The following is a 13,740-nucleotide window of genomic DNA, read 5'->3' as shown; positions in this document are numbered from 1 at the left end:
GCTTGTAGTCCTCAGGGGGTCTGCACGGACGGCGGAGAACCGATGGAGGTTGGGGCGATGTCACTCCGCTCTCAGTAAAGAGACCGCAGGTTTTCCAAGGGATTGTGTTTTTACTGTGGTAAATCTGACCATTTAATTAAGAACTGTGAGCTTCGTTTAAGCAAAGAAAAAAAAGGTCAGTTACGCCCGTTTTGCTTGTTTGAATTCTAAGGGAGTATTTCTTTCAGGGAGTACCTTATTGCAGGAAGATTTGATTGAATTTCAGGTATTTGTGGATTGTGGTTCAACACTTAATGTGATTGATAAGGGGTTTTTGGAAAAACTTAAATTGGAATCCAAACCTTTGTCATCACCTATTTCTGTGATAGCTATTGACAACACTCCTTTGAAATGTATTACTCACAAGGTTGCTGAATTTCCCCTCACTATCAATGGTATTCACCAGGAAAATTTGGATTTGGTGGTATTAAATAATTTACCTTCTCCAGTAGTTTTAGGTTTGCCTTGGTTAAAACTGCACAATCCTTTACTGGACTGGTCTACTAATGAGATTAAGTCATGGAGTCCTAAGTGCTATGATAAGTGTTGTAAGGGTCGCATTGCGGCTGTGGAAAAAGGGGAATTAACTGTACCTATTCAGGATTTTTGGAAGGTTTTTTCAGAGGAGGAGTCGCAAGTTTTACCTCCTCATAGGGACTATGATTGCACCATTGAGTTTGTTCCTGGAGCTACTCTTCCCAAGAGTCGCTTATTTAATCTGACTATCCCTGAGAGAAAGGCCTTGGAGGAATACATACAGACGAGCTTGGCTGCTGGTCACATTAGACATTCTAAGTCACCTGTGGCTGTTGGATTTTTTTTTGTAAAAAAAAAAGGACGGCGGTTTACGTCCATGTCTGGACTTTCGCGAAATTAATAAAATTACCGTACGCAATTCCTACCCATTGCCGTTAATTCCTGACTTGTTTAACCAGTTAGTGGGGGCCAAGTGGTTCTCTAAAATTGATCTCCGGGGGGCATACAATTTGTTAAGAATAAAGTAGGGTGATGAATGGAAAACTGCTTTTAACACTCCGGTAGGTCATTTTGAGAATCTGGTGATGCCTTTTGGTCTTACCAATGCACCTGCATTTTTTCAGAACCTTATTAATGCCATCCTGAGACCTTTGATTGGTAAGAATGTGGTTGTGTATTTGGATGACATTTTGATTTATTCGCCAGATCTAGAGTCCCATTGGCAGAGCGTACGTGAGGTATTGCAGTTATTAAGTGACAATTCACTTTTTGCTAAGCTGGAGAAATGTGAGTTCGCTGTGCAGAGAATTAGTTTTTTGGGCTACATTATCTCCAGCTAGGGCTTTGAGATGGACCCGGTGAAGGTTCAGGCTGTGCAGGAATGGCCCAGGCCTATTGGTTTGAAATCGATACAGAGATTTTAGGGTTTCACCAATTATTACAGAAAATTCATTAAGAATTTTTCTATAATTGTTAAGCCGCTGACCGATCTCACCAGGAAAGGTGCGAATACTGTCCAGTGGACTACTGAGGCCATTGAAGCTTTTGTGTATCTCAAGGAGAGGTTCAGTTCTGCCCCTATCCTTATGCAGCCTGATGAGACCAAGCCTTTTTTGGTCGAGGTTGATGCTTCTTCGGTGGGGGTCGGTGCAGTTTTCTCTCAGGAGAACAAGGATGGAGTACATCCCTGTGCTTTTTTTTCGAAAAAAATTTCTGAAACCGAATTTAATTACGATGTTGGTAATCGGTAATTGCTGGCTATTAAACTCGCGTTTGAACATTGGCGGCATTTCTTGGAAGGTGCAAAATTTCCGGTTCAGGTTTTCACTGATCATAAAAATTTGATTTATCTGGATGCTGCCAAGCGCTTGAATGCCCGTCAGGCTAGGTGGGCACTTTTTTTTTCTCGGTTTAATTTTTCTGTTACTTACATCCCTGGTACCAAAAATGTTAAAGCCGATGCTTTATCTCGCAGTTTTTCTCCCATGGTTGGTACCGAGGAGGAGGAGAGCATTTTACAGGAAGGAGTTGTGGTAGCAGCATTGGACTCCGTTTTGGAAGATGGGATTCTGAAAGCCCAGGAGGATGCCCCATCTAACACTCCCCATGGGAGGTTGTTTGTGCCTAGAACCTTTAGGAAAGATTTGTTTGTGGAATATCATGAGTCTCAGTTGGCAGGTCATCCAGGAATTTCTGAGACTAAGAGACTTATAAGTCACAGTTTTTGGTGGCCTGGGTGGCAGAAGGAGGTCATCAAGTGGGTGCGTCAATGTACGGTGTGTGCTAGGTCAAAGGCTTCACATACTCCTGCTGCGGGGTTGCTTTGCCCTCTGGAGGTTCCTAGTGCGCCTTGGACGCATCTGGCAATGGATTTTATTACTGACCTTCCTGTGTCCGAGGGTTTCACTGTCATCTGGGTGGTCGTGGACCATTTTAGCAAGATGTGTCATTTGGTTCCTTTCATTAAACTACCTTGCGCTAAGACACTCGCTAAGGCGTTTGTTAAGGAAATTGTCAGACTCCATGGCGTTCCCACCGACATTGTTTCTGATAGGGGACCTCAGTTTGTGGCTCGCTTTTGGCGTGCTTTTTGTGACAGGTTGGGAGTCCATTTGTCATTTTCATCTGGGTATCATCCTGAGTCTAATGGACAGACAGAAAGAAAGAACCAGGATGTTGAACAGTTTTTGCGTTGTTTTATGGCAGACAATCAAGAGGGGTGGTCTGAGTTTCTGCCACTCGCTGAATTTGCTCTTAACAACCATACATCCTCTTCTGCTGGGTGTTCTCCTTTTTTTTGTTGTACTGGGAGACATCCGTCGTTTGGTTCGTTCTCCAAATTGGTGTCGGCTGTGCTGGAGGAGGAGAATTTTTCCGGTGATTTGGAGAGAGTTTGGACTGACGTACGTTGTAACCTTCAAGAGGCTAACAAAAAGTCCAAGAAGTATTTTAACAGGAAACGTAAAGATGTTTTGTTTACGGTGGGTGACACGGTTTGGTTGTCCTCAAAGAATCTGCGGTTGAGGATTCCCTCTAAAAATTGGGTCCGAAGTTTGTGGGGCCATTTAAGGTGCTTCAGGTGGTTAATCAGTCTGCTGTTAGGTTGGAGGTCCCCACCTCCTGGAAGATTAATCCTGTGTTTCATGTTTCCTTGTTGAAAAAGGCTGATGTATCGGATAGGGATGCTACTGTCACAGTTCCTCCGGTGGTGGAAGACGGCGAATATGAAATTTCTCGTATCCTGAATTCCAAAAGACATAGAGGGAGATTGCAGTATCTCGTCGCTTGGAAGGGTTTTGGTCCCTAGGATAACTCCTGGGTAAGGGCGGATGATGTCTCTGCCCCTAGACTTGTCAGAGCGTTCCACAGGAGGTTTCCTGATAGGCCTGGGCCTTGAGGATCCGGAGAATCCTCATAGAAGAGGGGGTACTGTTAGAACTTTCCTGTTAGATTTTTTCTATTTTGGTCACGTGACCTGCTGCCTATTTATTCCAGCTCCGCCCTTCTGGCTTTGCTGGACTTCAGTGTTATTTGAATCTCTATCTAGCCAGATGCTTTTGTACCTATCTCTCTAGTTCGTTTGGTCCTTTGGACCTCTAAGTACTTTTTGTCTGTTTGTCTTTTTGCTCCGCTACAACATCTGCTAGGAGGTGTCCAATTTTGTCCCAGTCCTTAGTTCTTTTAGGGACCCCTCCCTTTATTTTATAGGTCTGCGTTCAGACTAGCTGAGGATGAAGGCGGGTCTGTTCACAAGGAACAGGTCGCCCGCTGCATCATAGGGAATCAGCTTAGTCTTATTGTAGGGACAGATTCCCTTTCTTTCCTTAGTTCTTGTAGCAGATCATAACAGTCTTTATAGGCCATGCAAGATCCTTCAGGAAGAGGAACAGGACCAAAACTCTAGTGCCATCTATTGGGACTAGCAATCCTTAAAGTCAATATCGACCCTTTATCGAGTCTGGCCACATTAGAGTTATCAATCCTAAAAGTCAATATCGACTCTTTATCAAGCCTGGGCACATTAGGGTATCAATCCTAAAAGTCAATATCGACTCTTTATTGAGCCTGGCCACATTAGGGTATCAATCGTAAAAGTCAATATCGACTCTTTAACAAGCTTTGCCACATAGACAAGTCATGTGGCAAGGCTCGTTAAAGGGTCGATATTGACTTTTAAGATCGTTACCCCCCCAATAGGTGGCACTAGAGTTCCTGTCCTCTTCCTTTCTAAAGATAATATTTTCATACAAGAACTATGTATTTTTACCTGTTTAAGGAGATGAGACCTTTAATTGTTTCAGATTTTAATTTTCTATTCGTAATTACTAGTGATGTTTTTTTTCTCATTGTGTTTTAGGCTTGATTGACAAATCACCGACAAAAAAGAAGACAAATTGCAATTGTCAGAAAATGAACATAGCTGTATAAATGTCATTCACATCTTAATTAAATCTGAAAATATCAGAGAAACCTGTAACAAATTCAATTCTAATGGTTGTTTTGGTTAATAATATTTTTGACTGGAATAAGTTTTGTGTTACATGTATTTTGTAATAAAAAAAAATTGATATTTATCTATAGAGCAGTGAATGTGATGATTGATCTGCTAGTAGGTACAGAAAGTGATGATTTCACTGCTGCAGATTACTAAATATCGGGTCTGTTTCTGGATTAATTGGATGAATACACTTCTATTTTTTGGGGAACTTGCATTATGTCTAAAGTGCATATTTCTGCTGCAAAAATGTGTTCCATGCACATGAATGCACATGAATGGAGTTTAAAAATCCCTCCCATCACATTCAGATGTTTAGAACAAATTTCTGGAGCAAATTTGTTGAATGTGAACATACAGTGGTGGCCAAAAGTATTGGCAACCCTGCAATTCTGTCAGATAATACTCAGTTTCTTCCTGAAAATGATTGCAATCACAAATTCTTTGGTATTATTATCTTCATTTAATTTGCTTGCAAGGAAAAAAAAACAAAAGAGAATGAAGCAAAAATCAAATCATTAATCATTTCACACAAAACTCCAAAAATGGGCCAAACAAAAGTATTGGCACCCTCAGCCTAATGTAACGGGTCTGGGAGGTGGAACCACAGAGCAACTATACAAAGGGGCAGTCCTTGTAAGGAAGCGGGTGACACCCAGGGAAGGCGGGCAGGCAGTCACGACTAGTGACGGGGACAGTCTCTGGGTAAGAGGGCAGGAGGTCACGGCAAGTGACGGGGACAGTCTCTTGACAGGTGGGTGGTCACGGCAAGTGATGACTTAGCCTCCAGGTAGGCTAGCAGGCAGGTAGCAGGTGGACGCTCCCAGGTGAGCGGACGAGAGTCTCTGGACAGGCAGGTGGTCACAGCAAGTGACGGCTGAGCCTCCAGGTAGGCTAACAGGCAGGTAGCTGGTAGGCGCTCCCAGGTGAGCGGGTAAGAGTCTCTGGACAGGCAGGTGGTCACAGCACGTGACGGCAGAGCCTCCAGGTAGGCTAGCAGGCAGGTAGCAGGTGAGCGCTCCCAGGTGAGCGGGTAAGAGTCTCTGGACTGGCAGGTGGTCACAGCACGTGACGGCAGAGCCTCCAGGTAGGCTAGCAGGCAGGTAGCAGGTGAGCGCTCCCAGGTGAGCGGGCAGACGGATCCATAGACAGACTAGCAGGGCTGGTAGGCAGACTGTCGGACCACAGGAATAACAGCAGATTGACACGAGTCAGGCAGGTATCAGACAGGAAACTGGCAGGTAACTGGCAGGTAACTGGTAACGGGACCTGAGGGCTGAAGCAGAGTGATGAACTATGCTACAACATTGCTCGGGCACCTCCATTTTGGAGGAAGTGCCTTATATATGGAGAGGTCCTCCGGCCATTGGCCGGGGACTCCTTAGGACGGCGCGCGCGGCCCCTTTAAGAGAGGGGGAGCGCGCGCGCCCTAAGCACAGTGGCCGGGAAGGAGCGCGCGCTGCCAGCAGAGCGGGAGGAAGACGCCGGGCACGGAGCGGAGAGGTGAGGGGAACGGCGTCCCTGCCTTGCAGGAGGCAGGGACGCCGACGCTACACCTAATACTTGGTTGCACAACCTTTAGCCAAAATAACTGCGAACAACCGCTTCCGGTAACCATCAATGAGTATCTTACAATGCTCTGCTGGAATTGTAGACCATTCTTCTTTGGCAAACTGCTCCAGGTCCCTGATATTTGAAGGGTGCATTCTCCAAACTGCCATTTTGAGATCTCTCCACAGGTGTTCTATGGGATTCAGGTCTGGACTCATTGCTGGCCACCTTAAAAGTCTTTCTCGCAAACCATTTTATAGTGCTTTTGGAAGTGTGTTTTGGGTCATTGTCCTGCTGGAAGACCCATGACCTCTGAGGGAGACCCAACTTTCTCACACTGGGCCCTACATTATGCTGCAAAATTTGTTGGTAGTCTTCAGACTTCATAATGCCATGCACACGGTCAAGCAGTCCAGTGCTAGAGGCAGCAAAGCAACCCCAAAACATCAGGGAACCTCCGCCATGTTTGACTGTAGGGACCGTGTTCTTTTCTTTGAATGCCTCTTTTTTTTTCCTGTACACTCTATGTTGATTATTTTTGCCAAAAAGCTCTACTTTTGTCTCATCTGACCAGAGAACATTCTTCCAAAACGTTTTAGGCTTTCTCAGGTAAGTTTTGGCAAACTCCAGCCTGGCTTTTTTATGTCTCGGGGTAAGAAGTGGGGTCTTCCTGGGTATCCTACCATACAATCCCTTTTCATTCAGACGCCGATGGATAGTACGGGTTGACACTGTTGTACCCTCGGACTGCAGGGCAGCTTGAACTTGATTGGATGTTAGTCGAGGTTCTTCATCCACCATCCGCACAATTTTGCGTTGAAATCTCTCAATTTTTCTTTTCCGTCCACATCTAGGGAGGTTAGCCACAGTGCCATGGGCTTTAAACTTCTTGATGACACTGCACACGGAAGACACAGGAACATTCAGGTCTTTGGAGATGGACTTGTAGCCTTGAGATTGCTCATGCTTCCTCACAATTTGGTTTCTCATGTCCTCAGACAGTTCTTTGGTCTTCTTTCTTTTCTCCATGCTCAATGTGGTACACCCAAGGACACAGAACAGAGGTTGAGTCAACTTTAATCCATGTTAACTGGCTGCAAGTGTGATTGAGTTATTGCCAACATCTGTTAGGGGCCACAGGTAAGTTACAGGTGCTGTTAATTACACGAATTAGAGAAGCATCACATGATTTTTCAAACAGTGCCAATACTTTTGTCCACCCCCTTTTTTAGGTTTGGTGTGGAATTGTATCCAATTTGGCTTTAGGACTAGTGTTGACTGGACAATTCTTTTTGTGTTTTTTCATTGAAGGCAAATTAAATGAAGATAATAGTACCAAAGAATTTGTGATTGCAATCATTTTCAGGAAGAAACTGAGTATTATCTGACAGAATTGCAGGGGTGCCAATACTTTTGACCGCCACTGTATCCTAAAAGAATGTGATGAGCAGGCTCGGTGCACCCGCTGTGCAGGACAACTGTAGCACAGCTCCATTTAATTCCGGGTTAAGATGAGTGAATGAAAAATCATTTGATTTTTTCCAGAAAACATAGATTGTCATCTTTACAGTTAGGTCCATATATATTTGGACAGAGACAACATTTTTCTAATTTTGGTTCTAGACATTACCACAATGAATTTTAAGGCTATGTGCACACGTTGCAGAAATGAAGCAGAAAATTTCTGCTTCATTTCTGCAAGTCCTCTCCCGGAAAAACGCATACGGAATTCCGCACGCGTTTATCGTGCGTTTATCGCGCGTTTTCCACATGCGGAATTGCCTTGCGTTTTTTATTGCATTGCAATAAGGCAATTCCGCGGAAACGCAAAATTAATGAACATGCTGCGGATTTTTCCGCGCATCAAAAACGCTGCGGAAAAATCCGCAGCATGGGCATAGAACTTGCGGAATCCCCTTGGGGACCATGGGGGGCGGATTACCTAGCGTTTCACAAGCGTTTACGCTGCAGAAATTCCGCAGCATATACGCTTGAAAAACGCTACGTGGGCACGCAGCCTTAACAAAACAATTCAGATGCAGTTGAAGTTCAGACTTTCAGCTTTCATTTGAGGGTGTCCACATTAAAATTGGATGAAGGGTTTAGGAGTTTCAGCTCCTTAACATGTGCCACCCTGTTTTTAAAGGGACCAAAAGTAATTGGACAATTGACTCCAAGGCTATTTCATGGACAGGTGTGGGCAATCCCTTCGTTATGTCATTTTCAATTAAGCAGATAAAAGGCCTGGAGTTGATTTGAGGTGTGGTGCTTGAATTTGGAAGGTTTTGCTGTGAAGTAAACATGCGGTCAAAGGAGCTCTCCATGCAGGTGAAACAAGCAATCCTTAAGCTGCAAAAACAGAAAAAAAACATCCGAGAAATTGCTACAATATAAGGAGTGGCAAAATCTACAGTTTGGTACATCCTGAGAAAGAAAGAAAGCACTGGTGAACTCATCAATGCAAAAAGACCTGGGCACCCACGGAAGACAACAGTGGTGGATGATCGCAGAATAATCTCCATGGTGAAGAGAAACCCCTTCACAACAGCCAACCAAGTGAACAACACTCTCCAGGAGGTAGGCGTATCAATATCCAAATCTACCATAAAGAGAAGACTGCATGAAAGTAAATACAGAGGGTTCACTGCACGGTGCAAGCCACTCATAAGCATCAAGAATAAAAAGCCTAGACTGGACTTTGCTAAAAAACATCTAAAAAAGCCAGCACAGTTCTGGAAGAACATTCTTTGGACAGATGAAACCAAGATCAACCTCTACCAGAATGATGGAAAGACAAAAGTATGGCAAAAGCGTGGTACAGCTCATGATCCAAAGCATACCACATCATCTGTAAAACACGGCGGAGGCAGTGTGATGGCTTGGACATGCATGGCTGCCAGTGGCACTGGGTCACTAGTGTTTATTGATGATGTGACACAGGACAGAAGCAGCCGAATGAATTCTGATGTATTCAGAGCCATACTGTGTGCTCAGATCCAGCCAAATGCAGCCAAACTGATTGGTCGTCGTTTCATACTACAGATGGACAATGACCCAAAACATAAAGCCAAAGCAACCCAGGAGTTTATTAAAGCAAAGAGGTGGAATATTCGTGAATGGCCAAGTCAGTCACCTGATCTCAACCCAATTGAGCATGCATTTCACTTGTTAAAGACTAAACTTCAGACAGAAAGGCCCACAAACAAACAGCAACTGAAAACCACCGCAGTGAAGGCCTGGCAGAGCATCAAAAAGGAGGAAACACAGCGTCTGGTGATGTCCATGAGTTCAAGACTTCAGGCAGTCATTGCCAACAAAGGGTTTTCAACCAAGTACTAGAAATGAACATTTTATTTACAATTATTTAATTTGTCCAATTACTTTTGGTCCCTTTAAAAACAGGGTGGCACATGTTAAGGAGCTGAAACTCCTAAACCCTTCATTCAATTTTAATGTGGATACCCTCAAATGAAAGCTGAAAGTCTGAACTTCAACTGCATCTGAATTGTTTTGTTTAAAATTTATTGTGGTAATGTCTAGAACCAAAATTAGAAAAATGTTGTCTCTGTCCAAATATATATGGACCTAACTGCATGTTCGTATTTTACGTCTGTGTGGCATCCATATTTATACATCAACAATAATTTTATTATGTAGCGCCAACTTATTCCACAGCACTTTACAATTAAGAAGGGACTTGTATTATTGAGGATGTTAGTCTTAGGTCAGTTACAGATCGGAGGGCATGGGTAGGGTAATAGACAGAGATGAGGGTTGAGATAGAGGGTGGTACAGAACTGTGGAGCTTTGTGGATGAGAGAGATAATTTTACATTGTATTCTGTATTGGATGGGTAACCAGTGTAATGACTGGCACAGGATGGAGGCATCGGTGAAACGGCTGGACAGAAATACGACCCTGGCTGTCACATTCAGGATGGATTGGAAAGGAGAAAGTTTGGTTAGAGAGAGACCGATTAGTAGAGAGTTGCAGTAGTCCAGATGAAAATGAATAAGAGCGACAGTAAGAGTTTTTGCAGTTTCAGAGGTGAGAAAAGGTCGGATTCTGGAGATGTTTTTAAGTTACAGGTGACACGAGCGAGTGATGGGATATAAGGAATAAAAGAAAGTTCTGTGTCAAATATGACCCCAAGACAGCGAGTGTGCTGTTTGGGAATTATGGTTTAAAAAACAAAAGGAAACAAACAGCAAAGGAGCTACAGCTGAATTGGAAGTTGGTCCCCTTCCTATCATCACATAATGGCTTTTTTTAGTGAATAGTTGGCAACATTCCCCTAATCCAGACCCGGGCAAGGGGCGGCCCGCGGGCCGCATCCGGCCCGCCGGCTGTCAGTGACTGGCCCGCGGAGGCGCTCCGGCAGATCAGCAAGGATGCATGATCTCACCTTGTCTGCCGGGACTCCTCCGGTTCCTTCCTTCTGCCGTGACTTAGAGACACGCCGTGCGCTTGATAGACACGCCGGGCGCGTCCTCTCTGACGCTAGGGGGCGGGTCTAGGGGGCGGGGGCAGCTCGCAACCTCTGAAGCTGGGAACCCTGGATGGACTGAGGCGGTGACTCATCCCGCGCACCGCTGACAGAGCAGCGGCTATGTAAGTCAGTGCGGGGATAGGGGGGCTGTGGTGGGGGCCTTGGTGCTGCTCCAGAGCCTGCAGGGCAGGCGTACTGTATGGTCTCTGGAGCATGTGAGTTGGGCTGTGTTACACTGGTTATGAAAAGGAAGGGGGGAATGTTTCTGTATGTGACCGGCCGCGGGACACAGCTCACCGCGTCTGCCGGGACTCCTCCGGTTCCTGAGGAATGATGAGTACACGTGCTTCCTCCCCTGTCCCCTGCAGCAGCCACTCTGTTCTTCTGACACTCGGGCAGACAATTCTTCCAATGGGAGTCCCGATTCTCTGCCCGAGTGTCAGAAGAACAGAGTGGCTGCTGCAGGGGACAGGGGAGGAAGCACGTGGTATGTGTGTACCACTCCTGTTCTCATGATACATCAGGAACCACAGGAGTCCCAGCAGACGCAGTGAGCTTTATCATCCTTGCACCAGAGTAGACCCTGACATCTGCGGGTCACAGTTAGCCCTTAAATATGTCAGCTAACATTAAAAAAAGGAAGATTGATGCAGAATGCAGAGTTTTTAAAAAGGAATGGACTTCTAAATATTTATTTACTGAAGCCAAAGGTAAAGCTGTATGCTTAGTTTGTGGAGAGCAGATAGCTGTGTTTAAGGATTACAATTTAAGTCGCCATTATGAGACTAAACATGCAGAGAAATACAAGAACTTGACAGAGGCAGAGCAGGCACGGGCATCTGAAGATTTGCTATCAAAACTGCAAAGGCAGCAAGGATTTTTTACAAAGCTCCACACATCCAGGGATGCAGCCGTCAGGACAAGCTTTGTAATATCCCACAAAATTGCAAGAAACAGTAAGCCATTCTGTGAAGGGGAGTTCGTCAAAGAATGTTTGGTGGACTCTGCAGCGATAATTTGTCCTGAGAAAAAAGAAGCATTTTCAAATGTGCCCCTCTCCAGACGAACCGTAACAAGACGGGTAGAAGACATTGCGGGGAATTTGGAGTTTCAGCTGAAAAACAAAGTTGATGATTTTATTTTTTTTTGCATGGCTCTGGACGAGAGCTGTGATATCCGTGATACCGCCCAGTTACTTATCTTTGTACGCGGAATAACAAAAAAATTTGAGATGACCGAAGAGCTGTTAGCTTTGCGATCAATGAAAGGTACCACAACAGGGAGTGATTTGTTCACCGAAGTAAATGCATCCATGGACAAACTGGGCCTAAAATGGAACAAATTAGTAAGTGTTATAACCGATGGCTGTCCAAATATGACAGGGAAAAACGTTGGACTTTTGAAGCGGATGCAAGATAAAGTGAATGAAATAAACCCAGAACAGAAATTGATATTTTAGCATTGCATTATTCATCAAGAAGTGCTGTGCAAGTCGGTGCTAAAAATCAGCCATGTTGTTGATGTTGTAACTAAGACAGTTAATTTTATCAGGGCAAGAGGGCTGAATCACAGACAGTTTGTTGCACTGTTGGAGGAGCAAGAAAGTGAACATAGTGACATAGGCTACCACACCGCTGTGAGATGGCTCAGCCTTGGAAAGGTGCTTAAAAGAGTATGGGACCTGAGAGCTGAGATTCAGGATTTTTGTAAGATGAAAGGCAAAGACATCCCAGAGTTCTCAGATAAGCACTGGATGGCAGATCTGGCCTTTGCCATTGATGTGACTACACTAATGAATGAGCTAAATAGCAAGTTCCAAGGCAAAGGCCTCTTTGCACATGAAATGTTCAGCTTGGTGACAGCTTTCATGAGAAAGTTGAAGTTTCTTTCTAGCCAATTGAAGGACAAAATTCTCACTCACGTGCCAACACTGAAAGAAGTCACACCATCAGCTGATCACCTCGACAAGTATTCATCCATGTTAGCGGCTTTATATGATGAATTTTCCAGAAGATTTGAAGACTTCAAAGGAGTTGAGAGTGAAATGCACACGATTTCCTCTCCCTTTGCATGCTGTGTGGATAATGCACCCAGTGATGTCCAGTTATAACTCATTGATCTGCAGTCTGACAATCTACTGGCAGAGCTTTTTAAATCAGTATCACTGCTGGAGTTTTATTCTTCTCTCAAAGAGGAAAACTTTCCAAACATAAGGAGGCATGCTCAGAGGATGTTGGTTCTCTTTGGATCTACCTACGTATGTGAACAAACATTCTCACTGATGAAGTTCAACAAATCCAGATACAGATCCTCTCTCAGTGATGATCACTTGTGTGCTGTTCTTCGCATATCCACCTCAGATATTGAACCTAACTTCAATGAACTTGTTCAGGCCCAAAACAGGCTAGATTACTCTCATTGAACATTTTCATGTTATTGAAATGTTTAATTTTCTGTTCTTTACGAAGTTAAAGGGATGCCGTTCGTTAAAAAACTAACATGATATCTTGACCTAAAATAGCAAGTTTTTTCCAAACACTGTTAAAGTTAACAATTTTCTAAAGTGAACAATCACAAGCTGGTTGCAGTTCAACATCTTATCATTAAATAATGATGTAATTAGGTCCTCCGTATTTTCATTGTATTTTAAATCTTTGCATTGTTTAACATACTGTTTGTTTATGAAAAGATAGCATATGTATATATACAGTATTGGGTAGAACGGAGTTAATTATATTAGTCCGCCCTCTAAAACCATCCCAATTTCTCATGCGGCCCCCTGGCAAAATTAATTGCCCACCCCTGCCCTAATCTATACCTTCTCGCCCTTTAAGTTTGTTATGCTATCCCTCTCCTGCAATTACTGGATAGACCAAAAACTTCTTATTAGTAGGATCTGACTTATGACTTTCAACTGATCTAAATAAACTGCCTAGCCTAAGAGATACAGAAAGAGCCAAGTGTATATTTGCTGCTTTTTCATATTTCACATAAAGCATAATGTAAATGAACAAACAAAGCAACCGTCCAAGTGTAAGGTATTTTATAAGCTTCTTTCACTACACATTTTGAATTATATTTTTGTTTATTTAAAATATATGGAGCAAAAAAAGTATGCAAATATATTCAATGAACTTGACAAAAATTATTATGAATACATTAGTACTGGTTTTTGGAAAAAAATTGCTCT

At 43.7% G+C, this 13,740-nt stretch overlaps 1 protein-coding gene and 1 pseudogene across 2 annotated transcripts in view; one reads left to right on the top strand and one right to left on the bottom strand.

Moving 5' to 3' along the window:
* The window catches only part of SART1 (spliceosome associated factor 1, recruiter of U4/U6.U5 tri-snRNP), a 187,564-nt gene that overhangs the window by 143,632 nt on the left and 30,192 nt on the right, over nucleotides 1–13,740 (bottom strand). The window lies entirely within an intron of this gene.
* On the top strand, nucleotides 10,999–13,670 carry LOC141174556 (general transcription factor II-I repeat domain-containing protein 2B pseudogene; annotated as a pseudogene).

The sequence above is a fragment of the Phyllobates terribilis genome, unplaced genomic scaffold (genome assembly GCF_046119375.1).
Source record: "Phyllobates terribilis strain yellow unplaced genomic scaffold, ASM4611937v1 Scaffold_13__5_contigs__length_258822181, whole genome shotgun sequence".
Taxonomy (NCBI): Eukaryota; Metazoa; Chordata; class Amphibia; order Anura; family Dendrobatidae; genus Phyllobates; species Phyllobates terribilis.
This window is presented reverse-complemented; position numbering and strand designations above follow the sequence as displayed.